Raw genomic sequence first — 27,336 nt, 5'->3', positions numbered from 1 at the left:
TGTTTGGTCCATTTCAGGGGAAAGCACTTGTCTTGGATCAAACATGGAGATGATGGCTCCTTTGATTAAATTTAAATCCATTTGCGTATAATTGAAGCCTCAATATTAGCGTCCTTTTTCTTTTTTGTGATATCGATCTCCAGATGTGATAAGTGATAGTGGAATCACCTAGAGAGTTCCTGGTAGACTCAACGTGTTTTCAGTGGTTCCTCCCCTCCAGATCTCCTCTTACAGCAATCTACAATAATGAGTGGATGTGCTGTTAAGTCACTGAGGCCTTTTGCAGATTAATCAATGGAAAGCGGAATGAGCAAATGGGATGTTTCCCTTGATGGATTGTCCTGATGTAGGCGTGCTGTTGGTTTTGTGTTAAAAGGGTGGCCATGGTAAAGACCTGGAGAAAGGAAGACCGTGGCGCAAACTGAAGTGGGTAAGCAGATGAGAGCCAGTTTGGTGTCGTGGTGAAGTGTGTGGACTCTTCTCTGGGAGAACCGGTTTGATTCCCCACTCCTCCACTTGCACCTGCTGGAATGGCCTTGGGTCAGCCGTAGCTATCGCAGGAGTTGTCCTTGAAAGGGCAGCTTTTGTGAGAGCTCTCTCAGCCCCACCCACCTCACAGGTGGGTGTATGTTATTGGGGGTGGGGGGAAGGTAAAGGAGATTGTGACCGCTCTGAGACTCTGAGATTCAGAGTACAGGTTGGGATATAAATCCAGTATCATCATCTTCAGTTCAGGTTCTGCGCCCGATCTTTGAAATGGCAGTGATTTGGAAAGTGTTTTGGTCCTATGGCATTAGCTGCAGTGGATGGGTGGGGATGCTATAGTCTGGAGGAGGAGAAAGAAAAGTCAGATTTTGAATGGGCCTGCTCTGACCTCTCGGCTGAAACTGAAATAGCTCTTTTGGATGCTCTTGTGTTGGAACTTGTGCGGGGGGAGGCCACAGTGGAAGGGCTTCTAGCCTCACTGATGGACCTGGGTTTTTTGGCCATTGTGTGACACAAAGTGTTGGGCTGCAGAGGCCATTGGCCTGATCCAACAGGGCTTCTCTTATGTGACACAGAGTGTTGGACTGGAGGGGCCACTGGCCTGATCCAACAGGGCTTCTCTTATGTTTTTCATGTGACACAGAGTGTTGGACTGGAGGGGCCACTGGCCTGATCCAACAGGGCTTCTCTTATGTGACACAGAGTGTTGGACTGGAGGGGCCATTGGCCTGATCCAACAGGGCTTCTCTTATGTTCTTAACTTGCTCTCTGATGAACAGAGTATGCATTGATCCATCTCTGTCTCTCTCTGTCTCTGTCTCTCTCATATATCTGCTTCCCAGTGGGTTCTTAGCTTGCAGGATTGCAGTCTGGGACGATCAGGGCATCACAGTTGGTTCATTTATTTCTCAATTGCTTTTGATTCAATCAAAGAGTTTTCATCTCTCTTCTAGTCCTGCCTGTTTCTTTTGTGAGCCCGGAGGCTTTCCCCCGGCATCACCTTTATCTAATCCTGTTAATGATCTCCACTTTGGCTATTGATATTTCTGTAGCAAATAATGAACTGCCGCAGTTGCCAATGACCGGCCGTTGTTGGAAAAGGGAGCTGGAATTGAAACAGATTCCAGAGCAAACAGACGTTAGAAGCAGAGTCGTTTTCTCTTTTATTGTTATTGCTGGGTTTGTTTTGTTTTTGCCTTCGGGCAGAATATCCGTGAAATGGGTACAGATGATATGGGGTGTGTGTGTGTGTGTCCGATGGGCAGGAGGGAGATTGCCAAATGCACACATAACTTGGGGGCCTGGGAAGCGGCGTTGTCAAAGGATCAGAACAGGAAGAGAGCAGGGCTGCCTCTCCTGCAAAGCTTCCGGCCCACCTCTCTTGCCCTCCTTCCTGCAGAAACCACCACCACACGCCTCTCCTTTGGTTTGTGGGGCTGCCAGCTCTTGCTTGGGAAATGCCAGGCAATTTGGGCGTGGTGGCCTGGAATGCAAAAAGATATTTTGGAATATGTCTCCTCATGCCCCACCAGCATTATGGCCCAAAAAGCGGGCTGGGAAGCCACTCGGACTATTACAAGCTCCAGAGATGGCCAGACGTTGGAGTAGTCTTGACAGCGCATCAGCGAAGAAGGGGTTTTTTTTGCCCGGAATGTGCTTTAAGACACTGGAAGCATGAGAAGAACTGCTGTTACTTCAGTTCTAACTCAGAGGAAGTCTGAACAAAACCACCCACCTAAACCCTTGAATAAATGGAACCTTTTGAAATAAATGGACTGTTTATTGAGTGAACAGGGGCGAAGCCTGACACCAGAGAGGAAGATGATGATGATGATGGATTTATATCCCACCCTATACTCTGAATCTCAGCGTCTCAGAGTGACCTACAAATCTCCTTTACCTTCCTCCCTCACAACAGACACCCTGTGAGGTGGGTGGGGCTGAGAGGGCTCTCACAGCAGCTGCCCTTTCAAGGATAACTCTGCAAGAGCTGTGGCTGACCCAAGGCCCTTCCAGCAGGTGCAAGTGGAGGAGTGGGTCCACGCACTTAACCGCTGCACCAAACTGGGACTTTAGCAGGGTATAATCATGCCACATGGCCCTCCGTTTTCTCAAAGGGAGCTGATCTCTGGGGTCTGGAGGCCAGATGCAATGTTGGAAGCCCTCCAGGACCCACCTGGAGGTTGGCAATCCTGCCTTTCCCACTCTATCTTCTTGGTGCGAATTCTGGCAAAATATGCCTCTATCAATACTCTCTCTAAGCTGTGAAGTCTTGTGAGCAAAAATTCTACTTGTGAGTTCCTGGCATTAAAGTCGTGAGCGACTGCATCAATGAGTGTGTTCTGGGGCCATTTCTCCTGAGCTAAAACAGAAATGTGTGAGCCAGAGGCTAAAAAACTGAGCTATCTCACACTAACTCAGCTTAGATGGAACACTGGCCTCTATATCTCTCCTTTCTGGGTTAGATTTCAGATATCGTTATCAGCCTTTCCTTTGGCTCCCGCGACTCCTGATAATTTTTAATGCTTTGTTGACGCCCAAACCAGCCGTCGATTTGAACAGTGATCTTTCTCTCGGATTGCGTTTAGCGTGGTTGGGCAGGGGAAGAGAGCAGCTGGGGTCCCATCCCAAACAGAGCCACACACACACACCACGTCATCAGAAACTCTGCTCTCCAAATCGAAAGAACGAGGCTGTGAAATTCGATTGCCTCCCCAAGGATCCCTGGCCCCTTCCCAGGGGCATTCCAAACTGTGCAGAAAGAATCCCATGAGACTTTTGGAAGAAAGACTCCCCGTGCTTTTACGTTTGGCTCCAAAGGGCCGTATCTGTGGACGGCTGTGCTAGAACTACAGTTATGATGATAAATGGGGAGTGAAGCAGCAACCTGAGCTGCCAGAGGAGGCCGAAAGATCCTCCCTGGGACCTTTTTCCACATTAGTTGCTATCAGACCGTCAACCATGCGCAAATCTAAATGGATCTCCTGCCTAAACGGAAAGCTGGATCATAAATCAGCAGCTGCGAATTGTGACGGGGCTTTGTGCAGCAAGTCTGTCGTCTTAAAAGCTGGGCCTGGCAATTTAAAAAAGGGGACTATTTTACCACTAAGCGCAGTGCAAAAGTGTCACTGCCCCTTTGGCTTGCTGCGAAAAGCCTTCCTGGGTTTGCTACGGCTTGCGTGTGTCACGGTGGCAGGGTGTGAGCTGCCTTAAGGAGCTCAGTATGTGCTGGGGGCACCCCAGCTAGGGTTGCCAGCCTCCAGGTGGGAGCTGGAGACCACCCAGAATTGCAGCTGTTCTCCAGATGTCAGAGGTCAATTCCCCTGGAGGAAATGGTTGCTTTGGAGGGTCGAATCTATGGCATTATACCCCACCAAGGTCCCTCCCCACACTCAACTCCCAGTTCTACAGGAGTTTTCCAAGCTGGAGCTGACAGCGCTTTCGCCAGGGCCAAGGTGCTGGTATAAAAGACATACTGGTCATCACACCTGTGGGGTTAAAAGTTAAAGTTCTGTGCCATGGAAAGAGACGTGCTATAGACCTCTCTGCAAGCTACACGGGCCAACTGATCTGTGTTAGGTGGTTCTGCCCGGGGCTTTTTTTATAGCAGGAACTGCTTTGCATATTAGGCCACACACCCTCCTGATGTAGCCAATCCCCCTGGAGTTAACAGTAGGCCCTGTGCTGAGAGCCCTGTAAGCTCTTGGAGATTGGCTACATTAGGAGGGTGTGGCCTAATATGCAAAGGAGTTCCTGCTACAAAAAAGCCCTGGTTTTGCCTAATCTATTTTTTGGGGTGGGGTAGAGTCTGGACTGGTGCTGATGACCCCCCACCCCCATGACTCTGGCAATTTTGTACATTTAAAAGCATATCCTTTTTTGGGGGGGTATTTTTTAAAGGATGTGTATGTATGCGTGTGTGAGTGTGTGCACCTGGAAGACACGGCGACCTCTGGTGACTAACCCCTACTGGTGGCCTGGAGGATATTCAGAAAGGTGGCTGAATAAAGCCTGCCCGTGCCTCCCGCCTCTGGTATTCCAAAGAGGTCTCCCATCCAGGTACTTTCTAGAGTCAGCTCTGCTTAGCTTTCGAGATCTGACGAGATGGGGGTTGCCTGGGCTATCTAGAACCAGGGCTAAAAGCATATACTTTGGAAAGAAACAAAAGCCTTGGGGAATTGAATTCTTGGGAGGGAAGGTGGTATGGAATAGCCTGATCTCTTCTGGTCTCAGAAGCTAAGCAGGGTTGGTGCTGAAATGAGTGCCAAGCGGGGTTGGTGCCAAGAAGACACTGCAGAAGAAGGCGATGGCAGACCACCTCTGCTTCTTGCTCGACCTGAAACCCTTCCTGGGTTCTGTTGCAACTTTTAAAATGTCCAGCTGCATGTTTTTGGTATTTCTTCTACAGTCTCACTGAATTCCTGCAGACAACATTGGCGGATCAGGCCCCCAGTCCCTTTTTTATGAGTGACCAAGAAGAAGAAGACCGTAGATTTAAACCTGCCCTTCTCTCTGAATCAGAGTCTCAGAGCGGCTAACAGTCTTATTTATCTCCTTCCCCCACAACAGACACCCTGTGAGGTGGGTGGGGCTGAGAGAGCTCTGACAGAAGCTGCCCTTTCAAGGACGGCTCTGCGAGAGCTATGGCTGACCCAAGGCCATGCTAGCAGGTGCAAGTGGAGGAGTGGGGAATCAAACCCGGTTCTCCCAGATAAGAGTCCCCACACTTAACCACTACACCAAACTGGCAGTGGGAAAAGGGCTTGTTTTCAGGAGGGAATTGTTTCTAGGAAGAAAAAGAAGACTGCAGATTTATACCCTGCCTTTCTCTCTGAATCAGAGTCTCAGAGCGGCTAACAATCTTATTTATCTCCTTCCCTCACAACAGACACCCTGTGAGGTGGGTGGGGCTGAGAGAGCTCTGACAGAAGCTGCCCTTTCAAGGACAGCTCTGCGAGAGCTATGGCTGACCCAAGGCCATGCTAGCAGGTGCAATTGGGGAGTGGGGAATCAAATCCAGTTCTTCCAGATAAGAGTCCGCACACTTAACCACTACCCCAAACTGTGAGGGCGAGAGAGCCACCTCCCGTTGTTGTGTCCCAGCCCCTGTAATTGGAGGAGCCTCCGGATCTGGAAGCTGCCATTTCGCTCTTATTGCCGCTGATGGCCCTTGATGGCCCTTCCCTCTGAGAATTCATCTCATCCTTTCTAAAAGCTGTCTCGGGATGATGGCGGCTGCTGTCGACTGCAAATTTGCAGTCACTTCCTGAGGCCCTACTCCCTTCCTTTCAAGTTGTTAAGAGGGAGGCAGAAAAAAGTCTCCCCCTTCTTTTTTCTTCCTTGCAGATATGACAGCTAAAAGCATTTGATTCAAATAGCTAAAGGACAGAATTGGCTGTCGTTAAGGTAATATGCTCTGTGTTCATCGGTGTCTCCTTGGGAACGGGGCAGCGATGCCAATCCATTGAAGACGGGCAAGTGCTTAGCTTAGGGACTTGGCTGGAGATGCACATCCCGCCCCCCTCTTAAATTATAGAGGAAGAAAACAAGAGGGGCGGAGAACAGGAGTGTACATAACACAGAGTTTAAAAGTGGCTTCCCATTGTCTTTGTGAGCCTCCCCTCCTGCCTTAGCCACTGGCTAAATGGCTATGATGTCACAGCATGTTCATCGATGTGTTGTGGAAATGTGTGCAGAAAATGGAAATTGCATGTGCCCCCTTTTAAAACCTTAAAAAGGATGGGAGACGCTTGGTAGCCAGCCATGGGAACAAGGTCGTTGTTGGTTGTCAGGTGCTGAATTCAAGGAATTCTGGTGACGGGGGATACCTGGAGACAGATCCTGGTCACTTGGGGGAAGTCTAGGCCTGAGCTTGGCTCTTGGAGGAACTGACAGGCTGTGGAGACTGAGACAGAAAGAGCACAAAGACCTGTAGGTGAAACGAACAAGAATTGTGAAATGACCTGAACCAGAGAACTGTGCTGTGAACAAGCCCAGAAGCTTCCAGAGTTGGGAAGTCAATGTTGAGCATCCTAGAACAAAAGAGAAGCCATGTTGGATCTGGCCAATGGCCCCTCCAGTCCAACACTCTGTGTCACACAGTGGCCAAAAGAACCAGGTGCCATCAGGAGGTCCACGCAATATGTGCGGAAGAGCCATATGCGACTCCTGAGCTGCCATTTGCCCCCCCCCCCCTGCTGTAGACCTTGAAGGACCAAGGGTCAGATTTGATATAAAGAAGATTTGTGTGTATGTTCAGAACAATTCCCTTTGTGTTGGACTGGTTGTATTCATCCATGGGGACGTGCCCTTTTTCAAAATGCCTTCTCCACATACAGAATCCAGCAAGGTCCTTTCCCCACGAAAGGGAAATGTTGGCGTTTGTTCCACTGGGCCTTATTCAGGCAGCCTTTTGGAACGCTTTCCACATCTATCGCTTCCTCGCTGTTTTCAACTCAGGCTCTTCACTTGCTCAAACGTTTCTTTTCTTTCCTGCCTGTACCCTCCCCATTAATCTGAGGTTAGCAATTAATAACATTTCTTTTAAAATCCCTTTTAAACAAAGAGATTAAAAACAAACCAGCTCAACCCCACGAAGATAATTGCTAGGGAATTTAAGATATTTTTTTTTAATAGAAAGGGCACACCAATTAGCAACAATTAAAGCATTTGATTACCAAAGCTAATGCTGTTTGGCTACAGAAAGAAGGCTTTTTATTGGTGAAGAAGGGGAGGAATTAAAAACCCTTACTGATACAATACTTGATCTTAGCCAAAAGGTCAAGAAGCTGGATGTTAAGGGATCGGATCTTTTGATTCCATTTTGGCTTGCTTCGCAATCTGGCTAAAAAGTTGGCTGATTGTGGAGAGCAGCCAGAAGTGATTTTGCTTGATTTTGAATCCTGAGGTTCAGACAGGCTTTTTAGATTAGCAGTCTCACATGAACATATGAAACTGTCTCATACTGAATTGGACTGCTGCTTATTCAGGGTGGCAGTGCCTCTCCAGGGTCTCGGGCTGAGGTCTTTCCCATCACCTCCCGCCTGGTCCTTTTAACTGGAGATGCCGGGGATCAAACCTGGGACCTTCTGCATGCCAAGCAGAGGCTCTGCCCCTGAGCTATGGACCCTCTCCATGGCTCTCCAGGGTCTCAGGCTGAGGTCTTTCCCATCACCCAACACTTGGTTGTTACTGGATTGGGGATTGAACCTGGGACGTTCTGCATGCCAAGCAGAGGCTCTGCCACTGAGCCACAGCTAATCCCCAAAACATGAAGGTGCCTTATTCTGAATCAGAGAATCAGTCAATCAAGGTCAGTATTGTCTGCTCAGACTGGCAGCAGCTCTCCAGAGCCAGTTTGGGGTAGTGGTGAAGTGTGCAGACTCTTACCTGGGAGCACCGGGTTTGATTCGCCACTCTTCCACTATGGCCTTGGGTCAGCCGTAGCTCTTGCAGAGTTGTCCTTGAAAGGGCAGCTTCTGGGAGAGCTCTCTCCGTCCCACCCACTTTTTCAGCAGAGGTCCATCAGTGGCTATTAGCTACTGTGTATTGTTGGAACTCTCTGTCTGGGGCAAGTGATGTTCTGTATTCCTGGTACTTGGGGGGGGGGGGGGGCGGGGAGAGCTTCTAGGGTCCTGGTCCCACTGATGGACCTCCTGATGGCACCTGGGTTTTTTGGCCACTGTGTGACACAGATTGTTGGACTGAATGGGCCATTGGCCTGATCCAACATGGCTTCTCTTATGTTCTTATGTTCGCCCAACTCACAGGGTGTTTGTTGTGGGGGAGGAAAATAAAGGAGATGGTGAGTCGCTCCGAGATTTGGAGTGGAGGGTGGGATATAAATCCAATACCTTCTTCATCTTCTTTCACATCACCTTCTGCCTGGTCCTTTTTAATTGGAGATGCTGGTGGGTTGAACCTGGGACTTTCTGTATGCCAAGCAGACGTTCTGCTACTGAGCTGGAAAAGGAAAGGTCTCCTGTGCAAGCATCAGTCGTTTCCGACTCTGGGGTGATGTTGCTTTCACGTTTTCACAGCAGACTTTTTTTTACGGGGTAGTTTGCCATTGCCTTCCCCAGTCTTTTACACTTTCCCCCCAGCAAGCTGGGGACTCATTTTACCGACCTCGGAAGGATAGAAGGCTGAGTCAACCTTGGGTGGGCTATCTGAACCAGCTTTTGCCGGGATCGAACTCAGGTTGTGAGCAGAGAGTTCAGACCACAGTACTGCAGTACTGCTGCTTTCCCACTCTGCGCCGCGGGGCCGCTACGCTTCTGAGCTACATCCCTCCTAAAGCCTCCTGCTTGTCTTCGAAGGTTAAAGTCCCTGAGCCAGCGTTCTACCAGAAAAAAGATTTCTTTTGGGGGGTATTGGAGGAGAAAAGTAGAGGTGCCAGATATACTCCTGCGGACCACACTGGATAATTGATGCAATGCTGAAGGTCTGCTGCTCAGGGTCTGAGCAAACCCTTCCTTTTCCATGCCAGGAAACAACCAGTCCCTGCCTTGAAACTTGGCATTTTTCTTGGCAGCTGCCACGCCGTGTCCATTCCCCGCTTCCAGCTGGTTGCTTTCGATCCTTGTTTCTATGGCAATTGCAGGTTTAAAGATCAAGTGCTTGTTTAGCTACCACCACTGGGCAACCTGGAACATGCAATTAGGCAAGAAGGACCGTCTCTCCCCACATGTTCCCCAGAGAGTACTGAGATCGGGAACCCAAAACCTTCTCGCTATCCCTGGACCAAAAGAAGCCCGCCTAAAATCTACTAGGGACAGGGCCTTCTCTGTTATGGCCCCTACATGGTGGAACCAGCTGCCGGAGGAGGTGAGGGCCCTGCGGGACCTTATTCAGTTCCGCAGGGCCTGTAAGACGACCCTCTTCCGGCTAGCTTACACCTAACTGACATAGGAAATTAAATGTAGCTCTACCAGATTCTTGCTATACATACCGTTGTAATGTTGAATGTTCTTAATGTTTTAAATGTTCAGAATGTTTTAAATGTTTATATATTTAAATGCCAATTTAATTTTATGTTTGACTATCTGCTGTGAGCCGCCCCGAGCCACCTTCGTGGGAAGGGTGGGATATAAATCATAAATAAATAAATAAATAAAAATAAAAGATCGCCCTTTGAAGCGAAGAAGGCTTCTGTCTCCGGGATGAGACTGTGAAGTGTGCGGACTCTTACCTCCCCCCTCCCCGCACATACTTTATTCCCTTTCCGTTTGGATTATTTGTAGCCTGCCTGAGATCCCGATAATCTTGAAAGGGTTTCTTTTATCTTAGCGACTCTCAGTGTAAAATCTCTAGTTTGGAGTCCAGTAGGACCTGGGAGAGTAACAAGGTGCTCGGGGAATAAGCTTTCAAGAGTTGAAACTCTCCTTGTTAGATGGCTGAGGGGAGTATTGGCTTTCAAAAGCTTATACCCTGAAAATTGTGTTATGCTTCTTGATCCTACTGGATTTGAATCTAGCTGTTCTACTTGAGACTAACACGGCTGCTAATAACCCTCCTCAAACAACCTTCAGTGTAAAAGTTATCTTCGAGGGGCAGACTTTGGCTGACTGCTAAATCAGGAGGTCTTTGCTTCTTCATTTGCGTTCCCCCCCCCCTCCGCTTTTAACAAAGAGCCCCGTGGTACAGAGTGGTAAAGCTGCAGTACTGCAGTCGGAGCCCTCTGCTCACGACCTGAGTTCGATCCCAGCAAAAGGTGGTTCAGGTAGCCGGCTCCAGGTTGACTCAGCCTTCCATCCTTCTAAGGTCAGTCAAATGAGTCCCCAGCTTGCTGGGGGGAAAGTGTAGAGGACTGGGGAAGGCAATGGCAAACCACCCTGTAAAAGTCTGCTGTGAAAACATTGTGAAAGCAACGTCACCTCAGAGTCGGAAACGACTGGTGCTTGCACAGAGGACTACCTTTTTACCCTTTCTACCCTTTTGTGTTTTAACAATTTATTAATACCATACGGTTACAATGTTTAGTTATATCTTTTCTATCCCTAACCCATATGATATTTTCCATCCCCCCTCCCTCCACCTTTTCTACCTTTTTAACAATCCAGCCATTCCCACCTTTTCTTGAATCCCTTCACTCATCCACTGTATTGCTTGTTCATTTATTTCCCCGATAACCCATCTTTCTCCCTGAGACTCAAAAGTGGGATAGTACGGTATAAACACGATGCAGTCAAATAGCGGGAGACGTCTAGTAAGCAATGCAATAGGATTAGATTTGCAAAAATTAGAAACAGTGCAAAAAATATCAGGCATGATATACCACGTGTGTGTTCAATGCTGTGAAGTCATTTCCAACTCACAGCAGCCCTGTGCACCGGTCCCCTCCAAAATCTCCTGCCATTAAACAGCCTTGTTCAGGTCTTGCAAACTGTGGGCCCTTGTAGCTTCCTTGATTGAGTCAATCCAGACGTCTAATAAGCAGTGTGAGAAGAAGACGACTGCAGATTTATACCTCGCCCTTCTCTCTGAATCAGAGACTCAGAACGGCTTCCTTTTCCTGAGTGCCAGTTTGGTGTAGTTGTTTAGTGTGCGAACTCTTCTCCAGGAGAGCTGAGTTTGATTCCCACTCCTCCACTTGCAGCTGCTGGAATGGCCTTGGGTCAGCCATAGCTCTCGCAGGAGTTGTCCTTGGAAGGGCAGCTGCTGTAAGAGCTCGCTCATCCCCACCCACCTCACAGGGTGTCTGTTGTGGGGAGAGAAGATATAAAAGATTGTAAGCCGCTCTGAGTCTCTGATGCAGAGAGAAGAGCGGGGTATAAATCTGCAGTCTTCTTCTTCCATCTCATGTTGGGTCTTCCACTTTTCCTGCAGTCTTCGGCTTTTCCTAGCATTATCACCTTTTTTTAAGTGAGTCTTTCCTCTTTTTTTAGATTTTGTATATTTTGCATTCATGCTCACGTGTGTTTCCACCTGGAAGTCATGTCGCCTCCTGGTGGCCTGGAGGATATTCAGAGAGGTAGTTGAATAAAACCTGCCCATGCCTCCCGACTGGGTATTTCAAGGATGTCTCCCGTCCAAGTAGTAACCACAATTGACCCTGCTTAGCTTCAGAGATCTGAGTGGGTTTTGCCTCTTCGTGACGTGATTGAAGTTCAATACCCTTGGTTTAGTGATACTTCACAAACGACATAAAAAAGGAAATGGAGTTACAAAAACAAGAAGAAGATGATATTGGATTTATATCCCGCCCTCCACTCCGAAGAAACTCAGAGCGGCTCACAATCCCTTCCTCCCCCACAACAGACACCCTGTGAGGTGGGTGGGGCTGGAGAGGGCTCTCACAGCAGCTGCCCTTTCAAGGACAACCTCTGCCAGAGCTATGGCTGACCCAAGGCCTTTCAAGCAGCTTCAAGTGGAGGAGTGGGGAATCAAACCCGGATCTCCCAGATAAGAGTCTGCACACTTAACCACTACACCAAACACAATGAAATAGTACAAACAATAAACAGTGGAATAGACCGCAGTCGTGTTCCCTTTATAAATGTGCCTTCATTCAATTATACTGCCGCCATTATAAAAATGCCTTCCTGAATCATTCCATTTTACACATTCCACAGAATGCTTTCTTGATCTTCTCTGGTAGGCTATTTCACAAACGGGAGCCGTAACGGGGAACACAAGTGTGCGAGTCTCAAAGCAACCTTGCTTTTTACAGCTACTTTGGAGTGTTGCTCCGCTGGAGGAGTTATTTTCCTTCTCTAGTCCTTTCATACAACTGCTTCTATCAGAAGAAAGGGGGGGGGAGGTAAATACACCCCGTACGTGGCATCCGTGATAGACAAGTACAACTAGCTGTTGGACATTTTTTTTTTCCTTCCCTCTCAGCTTCTCTTTGGATCATGTTGTCGTTCAGGCTCCCCGATGTTTGCGACTCTTAAGACAACGATGTCGACCGCACAATGTTTGATGGAGCAGAGTGTGCAGAAAGTCAGTTCTTTGCCCCCAAATGGTTTGCGATGGAAGGGGAAAAAAAGAAGGGAATAAGACAGCCCCTCTTCCCAGGAGGGTGCAAATGCCGCTCTACATGTTGAGTTCTGATTCAGCTGGCAAGAAGGGCTCCAAATGTTTTGTGGGAAAAGTGAAATTTGATGGAGGGAAGAAAGAGGGGCCACTGCAGGGAGAAGAGGGAGTGGATGGGTAGCATCGAAGGCCACTTCTAGGAAGTCTGTTGCCCAGAGTGAGATACAGACGCCAGTTTGGAGTAGTGGTGAAGTGTGCAGACTCTTATCTTGGAGAAGCGGGTTTGATTCCCCACTCCTCCACTTGCACCTGCTGGAATGACCTTGGGTCAGCCAGAGCTCTCTTATCTGGGAGAACCGGGTTGGATTCCCCACTCCTCCACTTGCAGCTGCTGGAATGGCCTTGGGTCAGCCAGAGCTCTCTTATCTGGGAGAACCAGGTTTGATTCCCCACTCCTCCACTTGCAGCTGCTGGAATGGCCTTGGGTCAGCCAGAGCTCTCACAGGAGTTGTCCTTAAAAGGGCAGCTTCTGAGAGAGCCGTCTCAGCCCCATGCACTTCACAGGGTGTCAGAACATAAGAGAAGCCATGTTGGATCAGGCCAATGGCCCATCTAATCTGACACTCTGTGTCGCACAGTGGCCAAAAAACCCAGGTGCCATCAGGAGGTCCATCAGTGGGGCGCAGTGGGAGAAGAAGATAAAGGAGATTGTAAGGCACTCTGAGACTCTGATGAAGAAGACGACGACAACATTGGGTTTATATTCCACCCTTCACTCAAGAGTCTCAGAGTGGCTCACAATCTCCTTTATCTCCCTCCCCCACAACAGACACCCTGTGGCGTGGGTGGGGCTGAGGGAGCTCTGACAGAAGCTGCCCTTTCAAGGACAACTCCTGCAAGAGCTATGGCTGACCCAAGGCCATTTCAACAGCTGCGAGTGGAGGAGTGAGGAATCAAACCTGGTTCTCCCAGATAAGAGTCTGCACACTTAACCACTACACCAAACTGATTCAGAGAAAAGGGCAGGGCATAAATCTACAGTCTTCTTCCTGGTATTTGCATGGTTGTCACAGGGCATGACTTATACCAGCCAGGAGTGGAGTGGAGTGAATCTAGCAGGTGATGCCACCAGCCTCTTGTGTCACCCCAAGTGTCCCCTTGGCACCCTAGACAGTAGAGTAACCTATGTTTTCTCAGGGAAGGGGAGGGGGCTGCCCATGCGCATGCCTCTGAACACCCCCTCCCTCCCGGCACCTCCAACTACCAGAGAGACTCGCCCTCCCACGTTTTTCTGGCTCCTGTTTTGAGTAATCCATCTCCCAAGCTGAGAAACATAATTCATCCAACCTTTATTAGTCTAAGAAAGACAGAAAGTATTTTTAGTCTTGGCCAAGAGTCAGAGCGTTGCCTGAAGAAGATGGCAACGATTCGAGAAGCGGCAGCCCGCCCATCTGCCTGGAACTCTTGCTGAGCTGAACCTTCCGCAACCTGCAAGTTGGCGCTTTCTGGGGAGAAGAGACCTGCATGACACAGAGACTCATTTCTGGAATTTTGATATCTCATTTAGTTCAAGTGAGGTGGAATTGTTTTTAATGCCGTACGTTCCTTTTGATTCCAGACCACTTCGACATTGTGCATTTTATTCCACAATGGGCTGGATCACGTGGATCTGTGTCACTAAAGGCAGGACAAGGAGTCCAGAAGGGGTGAAAACTGCCATCATTAGTGAATTGATTCTGTGTGATCCATCCCAGTTAATGCACAAATAAGGTTTGAAAATTGCAGGTAGTACTTCGTTTATGGCTAGGGGTGGGGCGAGGGAATTCGGCTGAAAAACAAGACTCTTCAGTTCGTTCCTCACGATGGAGAAGTGAAATCCAAGTGAGAAGTGAAATTCCAGGCTTGCAAAATTTTTTCCTGACCATTTGTGGGAAGGGCCATGCCTCAGTGGCAGAGCCTCTTCTTGGCATGCAGAAGACCCCCGGTTCAGTCCCTGGGAGCATCTCCAGTTGAAAGGACCAGGCAGTGGGGGATGGGAAAGACCTTTCTCTGCTGCAGACTCTGGAGAGCCGCTGCCAGTCTGAGTAGACAGTACTGGTCTTGAAGGACCAAGGGTCTGATTCAGCATAAGGTGGCTTCATTGTAAGGAAATTGTAAACCAGCATCGGGTACAGGTCTGATTTTTACTGACCCCACCTGGAACAAATCTGTTTTCTGGTCTCCTTTTGCACCACTAAGCAGCCCCGTCGCGCAGGGTGGTAAAGCAGCAGTACTGCAGTACTGTGATCTGAACTCTCTGCTCACAACCTGAGTTCTATCCCAGCGGAAGCTGGTTCAGGTAGCCGGCCCGAGGTTGACTCAGCCTTCCATCCTTCCGAGGTCGGTCAAATGAGTTCCCAGCTTGCTGGGGGGAAAGTGTAGATGACTGGAGAAGGCAATGGCAAACCACCCCGTTAAAAAAAAGTCTGCCGTGAAAACGTCGTGAAAGCAACATCACCCCAGAGTCGGAAACGACTGGTGCTTGCACAGGGGACCTTTCCTTTCCTTTCCTTTGCACCACTGTTTCTCCTTTTCATTTGAGGCTTACCTTCTTTTCAAGCCACAACGGTTCTACACCCGAATGTCTCACTGGGGCAAAGGGGAAGTGTGTTTCTCCTTCCAGCTTTGCTTACATCGGCATTGCTATGGAAACCACTTAACTCCCCACCCCCTATTCTATCCTCGCCACGGTGGGCTCTTGAATGGAGTCGCTGTAAACAACAGGCTTGTACGTTGAGCCCCATTGAGCTGTGTTAAAAAGCCCAGTTATTGGGGGGCTCCACTTCTATTTGGATCTTTTGGGGTTCAAAGCAAAGGGCAGGAAATTAATCAGCTTTTTCTTGGTTCCGGGAGAGAGGTCAAGGCTGGAAGATGGCTCTGAGCCCAAGAACACCCAGGGAGCTGGAAACTGAGCCTGGTTCATCCCTGGGAGTGGAAACTTGAGGGAGATTTTTTTTGCTCAAATCTCTGGGCCTTCTTGCCAAGCCAGGATTCATGTTTGCCTCACTCCCCGCTCCTAAGCTTGCCAATGTCCAGGCGGGGGCTGGAGCCTTCCTGCCATTACAGCTGGCCTTCAGGCTACAGTCAGTTCCCCTGGAGAAGTTGGCACCTTGGACAGTGAAGCTCCCGGGCATTATAGCCTGCTGAGATCCCTCCCCGAACTCTGCTTTACCCAGCCTTTGCCAAAAAATCTCCAGCCCTGATTTGGTAACCGCGGTCACTATCTAAACCAATAATTTGTAGAAGAAGAGAAATGGTTAGGGACGCCTGTTGTGAGCTGTTCGAAGACTCTGAAGGGCAGGCGAGAGTGGGATAGAAACATCTTTTCTTCTCCTCTAGGCTCTCGTCTCTGACATTTGCCTCAGCACCTCTTTGAGAGAGTTATTTGTGGCACCGGAAGGTGGGCCTTGTGAGAGCGTTGCCTCTGGGGCTTTATTTAGACTGCCACGGCCCCCCCCCCAATGGAAATCCTAATGAGGCACAACGCCAGGGGGCTTGCAGGACGGGTTGTGCCATTTTTCAGATCCTAATGAACCAGGTTTCCCTTAAAAAGAAGCAAGCCTCACGCAGATGGCAGCAGCCATGTCGGTCCCTAGGCTGCTTCTGGTCCCCCAGGAACAATCAGTAGGTTGCCTGTTAGGGAAGCGGCTTTAAAAAGGAACCCGTTTGGAGCAGAGATGCAGAGGAGGCCTGGTGGCTCAGAGGTCAAGCCTCGGCTTGGCAGGCAGAAAGACCCCTGGTTCAGTCCCCGGCAGCATCTCTGGTTACAAGGACCGGGCAGGGGGTGATGGGAAAGACCTCTGCCTGAGACCCTGGGGAGCCATGGAGAGGAGCCGTAGCTCAGTGACAGAGCATCTGCTTGGCATGCAGAATGCCCCAGGTTCAGTCCCCGGCAGCATCTCTGGTTACAAGGACCGGCCAAGAGGTGATGGGAAAGACCTCTGCCTGAGACCCTGGGGAGACGGGGCTGACCTGGATGAACCAAGGATGTGATCACAATAAGGCAGCTTCATATGGGTGTTCATGTGTGGTAGATGGGGAGGGAACACCTGTTCTTCCCATTTATTTATTTTATTAGGTTTATACCCTGCCCTCCCCACCGAAGCAGGCGCTCTGCGTTTCCCAGTATGAGTACGGAGACTCTGAGACCGATTTTGCACTCACCTTACACCGCTCTCGTGTTTCGTCTGAGCACGGCTTCCTTCCGATTTCCCACCTTCTGGCCCGAGGCCGCAGCAAGCGTCGGTGTTTTCGCGCAGCGAACAGAAACCACTAAAAACCAGTTTCTGTTTGCTGCGCGAAAATGCCGACGCTTGCTGCAGCCCCGGGGTAGATAGTGGGAAATCGAAAGGAAGCCGTGCTCAGAAGACAAACGCGAGAGCGGCGTAAGGTGAGTGCGGAATCAGTCGGAGTGTGGACAGAGTGACCAATTCTCCACTTGCCTTGCTCCTGTCTTGTTGCTCTTTTTCCCGCCGGCGCTTCTGCTAGATTTCGCACAAGCTGCCCTGAGGCAGCAAGTTAGAACATAAGAGAAGCCATGTTGGATCAGGCCAGTGGCCCATCCAGCCCAACACTCTGTGTCACATAAGAACATAAGAGAAGCCATGTTGGATCAGGCCAGTGGCCCATCCAGGCCAACACTCTGTGTCACATAAGAGAAGCCCTGTTGGATCAGGCCAATGGCCCATCCAGTCCAACACTCTGTGTCACATAAGAACATAAGAGAAGCCCTGTTGGATCAGGCCAATGGCCCATCCAGCCCAACACTCTGTCACACATAAGAACCTAAGAGAAGCCATGTTGGATCAGGCCAATGGATCCTCCATTCCAACACTCTGTGTCACACATAAGAACATAAGAGAAGCCATGTTGGATCAGGCCAATGGCCCATCCAGTCCAACACTCTCTGTCACATATAAGAACATAAGAGAAGCCATGTTGGATCAGGCCAATGGCCCCTCCAGTCCAACACTCTGTGTCACACATAAGAACATAAGAGAAGCCATGTTGGATTAGGCCTATGGCCCCTCCAGCCCAACACTCTGTGTCACTTAAGAACATAAGAGAAGCCATGTTGGATCAGGCCAATGGCCCCTCCAGTCCAACACTCTGAATCACACATAAGAACATAAGAGAAGCCTTGTTGAATCAGGCCAATGGTCCATCCAGTCCAACACTCTGTGTCACACAGGGGCCAAAAAACCCCCAGGTGCCATCAGAAGGTCAACCAGTGGGGCCAGAACACTAGAAGCTCTCCCACTCTTGCCCCTCCCACGCAACAAGAATACAGAGCGTCACTGTCCCAGATGTAAGAACATAAGAGAAACCATGTTGGATCAGGCCAATGGTCCATCCAGTCCAACACTCTGTGTCACACAGGGGCCAAGAAAACCCAGGTGCCATCAGGAGGTCCATCAGTGGGGCCAGAACACTAGAAGCCCTCCCACTGTTGCCCCTCCCAAGCACCAAGAATACAGAGCATCACTTGCCCCACCTCTTTTCAGAATACCTCCGCGGCAGGCAGGATCCTCTGAAAAACAGTTTCTGCCTGCCGCGGAGGGAATTTGAAAAGAGGCAGGACAACTCGCCGCCCCGGGACAGCTTGTGCTAAATCCAGCAGAAGCACCGCAGGAAATGGAGCAACGAGACCGGAACAAGGTGAGTGGAGAATTGGTCAGTGGCTTTTCCTCACAACGCTGGCTCTGGCCATTAGACTGGCTGGCCCTCTGACCTCTCCCCCTTTCCGTTGCCTCAGCCGGCCCAGGGAAACTCTGACTGGCTCCTGAATTCAGATTCATTTTGTTTTTGCACCCTGGCTTGTGGTTTGCAGATCCAGGTCTGCTTCTTTGGATTCTTGAGCCTCCGGGACTCGTTCCGGGCGCCTTTAGCTTTTCCGTTGTGCTCCGCTGCCCCCGCCAGCCCTTGGAAAATGCATTAGCATGCAGTATTCATAAAATAAAACTGAGCCCTGCTTAAAATGGAAAGTGTTTGTGAGTCCGGAGCCAGTTAACAGGCACGGAAGGTCAAGAGAATTCTGTGTCACCGGGGGCGGGCAGCTGAGGAAAGGAAAGGTCCCCTGTGCAAGAACCGGTCGTTTCCGACTCCGGGGTGACGTTGCTTTCACAACGCATTCATAGCAGACTTTTGACGGGGTGGTTTGCCCTTGCCTTCCCCAGTCATCTACGCTTTCCCCCCTGCAAGCAGGGGACTCATTTTACCAACCTTGGAAGGATGGAAGGCTGAATCAACCTTGAGCTGGCTACCTGAAAACCCAACTTCCGCCGGGGATTGAACTCAGGTTGTGAGCAGAGCTTAGGACTGCAGTACTGCAGCTTTAACTCTCTGCACCACGGGGCTGAGAGGGGAATGCAAAACTGGGGGTGACAGGGATGTTTTCGGATATTGGACATGCAGGTGAAGGTTCAAGGCTTGTGCTGTGGAAAGCTTGGCCTGTGCTTGGCAGAAAGGAAGCTTGTTTGGTGTGGTGGTTAACTGTGAGAACCGGGTGAGGTGGTTAACTCACCTGGGAGAACCGGGTTCGATTCCCCACTCCCCCACTTGCACCTGCTGGGATGGCCTTGAGTCAGCCACAGCTCTCACAGAGTTATCCTTGAAAGGGAAGCTTCTGGGAGAGCTCTCTCAGCTCCACCCACCTCACAGGATGTCTGTTGTGGGGGAGGAAGGTAAAGGAGATTGTAAGCCGCTCTGAGTCTCTGAGATTCAGAGTGGAGGGCAGAATATAAATCCAATATCATCATCATCGTCTTTGTTGGCACAATGTGCCTTATTCTGATCAATGCATCTTGTACATTCAGTCTTGGGTCTAGTGGTGTTTCTGTTAGGGCTGGCATGGAAAAGGGAGCTGAGCTGGCAAAGAGAGCCAGTTTGGTGTAGTGGTGAAATGCATGGACTCTTATCTGGGAGAACCGGGTTTGATTCCCCACTCCTCCGCTTGCAGCTGCTGGAATGGCCTTGGGTCAGCCATAGCTATTGCAGAGGTTGTCCTTGAAAGGGTAGCTTCTGTCAGAGCTCTCTCAGCCCCACCACCTCACAGGGTGTCTGTTGTGGGGGAGGAAGATAAAGGAGATTGTGAGTCGCTCTGAGACTCTGATTCGGAGAGAAGGGCCGAGTATAAATCTGCAATTCTTCTTCTTCAAAGGGAGAACTACTCAGATTTCCTCCAGGCAGCGATGGTGTCCGGCTTTTCAGTTTTCTCCAGGCCTTCTTGGCACACTTTTTTTTTTTTGGCAAACAGAAGAACAAGAGCCTTTTAAAAGGTGACTTTCTCCTCTTGCTGTGCCCGTTTCTAGCACTGGTCCGGAGCGGCGCTGCTGCCCTTGAAAGGAAGGTTGGGGGGAGATGCTGCGGATTCTATAGGGGGCAGTGCCCCTATGCTCCCCGCCCCCCCCCCCTCTGGCTATGGCCCTGGTCTAGAATAGAGCAAAGGATGCAGAGCTCTAAATGTAGTTAGCAATTCAGAACAGCCTGCAGAAGGATGGGAAGGAGAAATGTGACTCTCTCTTGGGACCTGCCGCCTGCGGTGAAGCGCCCCGGTTCCTGGCCCCACGGCCTCTGTCTCAGGAGGACTTGGATGGACGTCCTGCAAAGTGGTGCTCGATTGGCAGAGGCCAAGCAGCTGGCTGAGGTGGCCCGGCTTCCATGCCTGACCGCTCTGCCCTTTGCCTGCAGACTCAAGGTGGGGTTTGAGTGGCGGAGCTTTTGCGACCGAAGAGCTGCGTGTTTCTCTGTCTTGGGGGGACGCCTTCCCTGTCCGCCCCACCTGAATGCCCCAGAGATTGGGGGGTGGGCTTAAGCCACGGCTTCTGCTTGCTTCCCGCACTGCCTTCACCTGGAGGGGGGGGCTGCCGCGTCGCTTCAGTCAAGTTCACTCTTCCCTTAGTTCCCTTAGCAACGGCATTGTTGTTTTTCTTGAGATGGAAATAGAAAAGGTTTAGAAAATTCTGCTCTCCAGGTGAAGGCTGAAACTCCAGAGGGAAGGAGGGGGTTTTGTGCCGTTGGCCCACGGCATTTAGAGAAGCAGAATTTAGGAGTCTCGTCAGAACGGAGCCCTGGGGGTGCCTTCTACAGCAGGGGTGTCCAACTCATTTGTTATGAGGGCCGGATCTGACATAAATGAGACCTTGTTGGGCCGGGCCATGTCGGGCTGGGCCTTGTGTGTCCCTGTTTAAGATTAGGTAGCAGAGCTGTGAACTTTATAAAGGGAAAGGAAAGGAAAGGAAAGGTCCCCTGTGGAAGCACCAGTCGTTTCCGACTCTGGGGTGACGTTGCTTTCACAATGTTTCCACGGCAGACTTTTTACAGGATGGTTTGCCACTGCCTTCCCCAGTCATCTACACTTTCCCCCAGCAAGCTGGAGACTCGTTTCACCGACCTCGGAAGGATGGAAGGCTGAGTCAACCTTGGGCCGGCTACCTGAATCCAGCTTCCGCCGGAATCGAACTCAGGTCGTGAGCAGAGAGTTCAGACCACAGTACTGCAGTACTGCTGCTTTACCACTCTGCGCCGCGGGGCCACTTTTATAAAGGACACAAGCACAATTAAATATATATTTTTAAAAACTTAAAACATGCTTAAAACATTAGCACTCATTGGTCTTAAGGATGCTTTCTTTGTATTTCTCTCATGGGATCCAGGGAACTGGGCAAAGGAAGCTCTGGCTCTTTCCTTCTTTCCCCAAGGGACGAGGTGGGGGTGGGGGAGCCCTCAGCCAATAGAAGCTCTGCTATGTGATTGAGAGAGCCTGGTCAAACAAGCTCTGCCTTCCTCCCCTCCTCCCCAAGGGAGGAGCCTCAGCCAATGGACAAAACAGAAGTTTTGCTCTGAAGGTCCTGTGCGATTGAGCAAGCCTTGCAAAAGCAAGCTGTGATGCAGAAGGAAGCAAGAGAGAGGGAGAAGGAAGCAGATGACAGCCAGTTGCTCAGGGGCCTGATTTGACCCCCCAGGCTGCATGTTTGACACCCCTGTTCTGGAGGCTTGGCTTATTTTAATTCAGTTATACATTTCCGTTTCCTTTAGTGGCGGTCCAAAGCAGCTTACACTGTTCTCCTCACCTCTGTGTTATCCTTACAACACCACTGCGAGGTAGGCTAGGCAGAGAAGGTGTGACTGGTGCAAGGTCACCCAGAGAGCTTCCATGGCACAGTGGAGATTCGAACCTGCATTTTCTATGCCACACTGGTGAGCGAGGCTGCTGCTCATTGGCTCACCTTGAGAAGGGTTCTTTACCCCCTTATTTGCATAGCGTGTTGCATTGTGGGTCACCGTGTAGGGACAGAAGGCCCACCTACATTGCACGATGCAACAATGTGATGATGTCAGGGCTTTTTTTGTAGCAGGAGCTCCTTTGCATATTAGGCCACACCCCTCTGATGTAGCCAATCCTCCAAGAGCTTCCAGGGCTCTTCGTACAGGGCCTGCTGTAAGCTCTTGGAGGATGGGCTACATCAGGGGGGCGTGGCCTAATGTGCAAATGAATTCCTGCTGCAAATAAAAGCCCTGGATGCGTTTGGGTGGGACTTGCTAGTCTGTGGTTTCTACACTGCGGCTGTGGTCCTGGCAGCATCCTCTGCCAAAAACAGAAACGCCATCTTTCGAGCCCCCTGGCATTCTGTGAGCCTCTCCGTTTGACGGCAGCTGCCCTTCTGCCAGATGAAGTGCGAGATGCGTCTCTCGTGGACGGCTGGGAGCAGCTGGCCTGAATTCTCCAACAGGTGTAGCTGCCCCTGGTTTTCCTGCAAGCAAGGACATGTTGATCACCTGCTTTTTCCTTTTGTTCTGCAAAGGCTTGAAAGTATTTAAGGAGGCGAATAAATCCCCTCTTTTAAAACAGCAGTGGGGAGTGAGAAACACCCCTAGGTGGTCTTCCTTCCTGGGCGTGTTCTTTCTGCTTTCTTGGGGTGCAGCTTCTTGTGAGTGTGTGTGGCAGGGGAGGCCCTGGGTCAGCGGCCCTTCACCTGGCTGTCCAAAGTGGGGTGCTGGGCTTTTCATTGTGTCCAGAGCAACTAGGGATTATCCTTTTGATGGGTGCATCTTGGTATCTTATTCCTCCTTCAGCGTTGGCTTTTGGAAGGCAGCCGGCTCTGGCAAGGGGTGGGGGGGAGAGAACAGGCTAATTAGGCAACTTTTTGCTGTCCCAAGAGGGACTCATAGAATCATAGAGTTGGAAGGGACCTCCAGGGTCATCTAGTCCAACCCCCTGCACAACACAGGAAACTCACAAACGCCTCCCCCTAAATTCCCAGGATCTTCATTGCTGTCAGATGGCCATCTAGCCTCTGTTTAAAAACCTCCAAGGAAGGAGAGCCCACCACCTCCCAAGGAGGAAGCCTGTTCCACTGAGGAACCACTCTAAACTCACAAACCCCTCCCCCTAAATTCCCAGGATCTTCATTGCTGTCAGATGGCCATCTAGCCTCTGTTTCAAAACCTCCAAGGAAGGAGAGCCCACCACCTTCCAAGGAAGAAGCCTGTTCCACTGAGGAACCGCTCTAACGGTCAGGAAGTCCTTTCTAATGTTGAGCCGGAAACTCTTTTGATTTCATTTCATCCCATTAGTTCTGGTCCTACCTTCCGGGGCCACAGAAAACAATTCCACCCCATCCTCTATATGACAGCCCTTCAAGTACTTGAAGATGGTGATCCTATCACCTCTCAGCCGCCTCCTCTCCCTGATTTTCAGAAAGTTCTGGATGTGGCTGGCGAGCAGTAAGCAGCCGTCTTCCTATCTAATTCCTAGAATGGTTTGTTTCTGAATAGCTACGAAGTTGTGTGGGATTGGACGCTGTGAATAAGAAACAGTAATGCTTTTGAATCCAATTTTTCCCCCCCTTTTGTTCGTGTTTTGCTGATCAGCTGGGAATCTGTGGCGCAGAGGGTTAAAGCTGCAGTACTACAGTCCTAAGCTCTGCTCACGACCTGAGTTCGATCCCCGGCGGAAGCTGGGTTTTCAGGTAGCCGGCTCCAGGTTGACTCAGCCTTCCCTCCTTCTGAGGTCGGTCAAATGAGTCCCCAGCTTGCTGGGGGCGGGGAGTGTAGATGACTGGGGAAGGCAAGGGCAATCCACCCCGTCAAAAGTCTGCCATGAAAACGTTGTGAGAGCAATGTCACCCCAGAGTCAGAAACGACTGGTGCTTGCACAGGGGACCTTTCCTTTTTCCTGGGAGTCTAAACTGTGGTTTTTCAGGAAGGAACAAATAAACTGCAAGTGCCGGAGTCAGACAGGGCTACTAATGAAAGACTTCTGTGTGGGGAAGGGACAGCGGCTCAGTGGTAGAGCATCTGCTTGGTAAGCAGAAGGTCCCAGGTTCAGTCCCCGGCATCTCCAACTAAAAAGGGTCCAGGCAAGTAGGCGTGAAAAACCTCCGCTTGAGACCCTGGAGAGCTGCTGCCAGTCTTAGTAGAGAAGACTGGCTTTGATGGACCCTGGGGGTCTGATTCAGTAGAAGGCAGCTTCATATGTTCATGTGTGGGAGAACCTGACCCCAGTGGAGTTTGGGGGTCAGAGGTCTATCAGTGGTTATTAGCCACAAGTTCTAGATAGAGCACTCTGTCTGTGGCAGTGATGCTCTGTCTTCTTGGTGCTTGGGGGGAAACAGTGGGAGGACTTCTTGAGTTCCGGCCTCGGCAGTGGACTTCTTGATGGCCCCTAGGTTCTGGCCACTGTGTGACACAGAGTGTTGGACTGGGTGGGCTACTGGCCTGATCCAACATGGCTTCTCTTCTGTGCTTATGCCTGGGGCTGTGATGCTGTCTATTCTTGGTGCGTAGGGGGCAAGGATGGGAGAGCTTCTGGAGTTCTGGCCCCGTGTAAGGTTTCAATCTCCACTCTGCCATGGAACCTAACTGAATGACCTCGAGCCAGTCACACACCCCTCAGCCTAGCCTACCTCACAGGGTTGTTGTGAGCCACTTTGGATCCTCGTAGGGGAGAAAAGAGGGGGATGAATGACGTGAACAATCTGCTCCCTTGGCTTTCCTCCACAGCCGTTGCTAAATCCTGTTTTTAAAGTTTTGCGCCTCCTACCCCCTCACACGGTCTCAGCCAAAGCCGTCTCCTGGTGTCTGACATGGATGTTTCGAAACGACTGGCATATTTGTACAGCCCGGCTGCTCCGGTTCTGTGCCAAGAAAGGATTCCGGCTGACTTGAGATTGTTTTGACAACCCTGCACACAAGTGAAAGACGTTCCGTGCCACCTTCTTTCTTCGGGTGTCTTTCTACACCCGTATAGAGCCGTGCCTGGAGCTGGCTTTGAGGGGAGAGGGCTGACAGCTTCGGGGGCTAGGTGGCCTTTTGTACGCCATTCATTTTGTTTCCCCTCCTTTTCATTCTAGAATCATTTGTTGGCAAGGAGAGAGAAAGAAGTTTTCCTGGAAGGAATCGGCAGTTCCTTGCTTTGTTCCGCGGCTGGGCAAGCGCCAATTTGACGGCCATCCCAGTTATTTAGATACAGTTCTTGTCCTCGTGGCAGTAAAGGTTTTGCTTGAACCTGAGCAGTGCCTGCCCGTCTCTGAAGCCAGAGAAAATGTGACTTTTGCAAATTGCCCTGGGCGCTCAGGGGATGTGGCTAAAAAGAAGAAGAAGCAGAAGATATCCCACCCTGTATTCTGAATCTGAGTCTCAGAGCGCTCACCATCTCCTTTCCCTTCCTCCCCCACAACAGACACCCTGTGAGGTAGATGAAGAGATTGGATCTATATCCCGCCCTCCACTCCGAAGAGTCTCAGAGCGACTCACAATCTCCTTTACCTTCCTCCCCCACAACAGACACCCTGTGAGGTAGATGAAGATATTGGATTTATATCCCGCCCTCCACTCCAAAGAGTCTCAGAGCGGCTCACAATCTCCTTTACCTTCCTCCCCCACAACAGACACCTTGTGAGGTAGATTAAGATATTGGATTTATATCCCACCCTCCACTCCGAAGAATCTCAGAGCGCTCACCATCTCCTTTCCCTTCCTCCCCCACAACAGACACCCTGCGAGGTAGATGAAGATATTGGATTTATATCCCACCCTCCACTCCGAAGAGTCTCAGAGCGCTCACCATCTCCTTTACCTTCCTCCCCCACAACAGACACCCTGTGAGGTAGATGAAGAGATTGGATCTATATCCCACCCTCCACTCCGAAGAATCTCAGAGCGCTCACCATCTCCTTTCCCTTCCTCCCCCACAACAGACACCCTGCGAGGTAGATGAAGATATTGGATTTATATCCCACCCTCCACTCCGAAGAGTCTCAGAGCGCTCACCATCTCCTTTACCTTCCTCCCCCACAACAGACACCCTGTGAGGTAGATGAAGAGATTGGATCTATATCCCGCCCTCCACTCTGAAGCGTCTCAGAGCAGCTCAGAATCTCCTTTCCCTTCCTCCCCCACAACAGACACACTGTGAGGTAGATGAAGATATTGGATTTATATCCCACCCTCCACTCCGAAGAGTCTCAGAGCGCTCACCATCTCCTTTCCCTTCCTCCCCCACAACAGACACCCTGCGAGGTAGATGAAGAGATTGGATTTATATCCCGCCCTCCACTCCGAAGAGTCTCAGAGCGACTCACAATCTCCTTTACCTTCCTCCCCCACAACAGACACCCTGTGAGGTAGATGAAGATATTGGATTTATATCCCGCCCTCCACTCCGAAGAGTCTCAGAGCGGCTCACCATCTCCTTTCCCTTCCTCCCCCACAACAGACACCCTGTGAGCAATGTTCCCTCTAAGATGTGGAGTCCAGTGAGCAAAAATTCTACTTTGTGAGCTACTGGCATTAAAGTTGGGAGCTGCTGCAGAAATTAGTTTGCTCTGGGGCGATTTATCCTGAGCTGAGAGAAGAATGTGTGAGCTGGAGGCTAAAAAATTGTGAGCTAGCTCGCACTCGCTCAGCTCAGAGGGAACACTGCCTGTGAGGCGGGTGGGGCTGAGAGGGCTCTCCCAGAAGCTGTCCTTTCAAGGACAACTCCTTTCAAAGCTATGGCAGACCCAAGGCCATTCCAGCAGCTGCAAGTGGAGGAGTGGGGAATCAAACCCGGTTCTCCCAGATAAGAGAGCTATGGCAGACCCTAGGCCATTCCAGCAGCTGCAAGTGGAGGAGTGGGGAATCAAACCCGGTTCTCCCCGATAAGAGAGTTCTGGCTAACCCAAGGCCATTCCAGCAGCTGCAAGTGGAGGAGAGGGGAATCAAACACAGTTCTCCCAGATAAGAGAGCTATGGCTGACCCAAGGCCATTCCAGCAGGTGCCAGTGGAGGAGTGGGGAATCAAACCCGGTTCTTCCCGATAACAGAGCTATGGCTGACCCAAGGCCATTCCAGCAGGTGCCAGTGGAGGAGTGGGGAATCAAACCCGGTTCTCCCAGATAAGAGAGCTCTGGCTGACCCAAGGCCATTCCAGCAAGTGCAAGTGGAGGAGTGGGGAATCAAACCTGGTTCTCCCAGATAAGAGAGGTCTGGCTGATCCAAGGCCATTCCAGCAGCTGCAAGGGTGGGAGTGGGGAATCAAACCCGGTTCTCCCAGATAAGAGAGCTCTGGCTGACCCAAGGCCATTCCAGCAGGTGCAAGTGGAGGAGTGGGGAATCAAACCCCGTTCTCCCAGATAAGAGAGCTCTGGCTAACCCAAGGCCATTCCAGCAGGTGCAAGTGGAGGAGTGGGGAATCAAACCCGGTTCTCCCAGATAAGAGAGCTATAGCTGACCCAAGGCCATTCCAGCAGGTGAATGTGGAGGAGTGGGGAATCGAACTCCAGATAAGAGTCTACACACTTAACCACTACATCAAACTGGCTCTCCTGTGTGTATTTGCAAGACCATACCCAC

General features: G+C 50.5%; 1 protein-coding gene across 1 annotated transcript in view; it reads left to right on the top strand.

Moving 5' to 3' along the window:
* Positions 1-27,336, top strand: part of RAB26 (RAB26, member RAS oncogene family) — a 163,610-nt gene that overhangs the window by 23,326 nt on the left and 112,948 nt on the right. The window lies entirely within an intron of this gene.

The sequence above is a fragment of the Heteronotia binoei genome, chromosome 20 (genome assembly GCF_032191835.1).
Source record: "Heteronotia binoei isolate CCM8104 ecotype False Entrance Well chromosome 20, APGP_CSIRO_Hbin_v1, whole genome shotgun sequence".
NCBI classification, from domain to species: domain Eukaryota; kingdom Metazoa; phylum Chordata; class Lepidosauria; order Squamata; family Gekkonidae; genus Heteronotia; species Heteronotia binoei.
The sequence above is the reverse complement of the archived record's forward strand: the minus strand, read 5'-3'. Positions and strand labels throughout refer to the sequence as shown.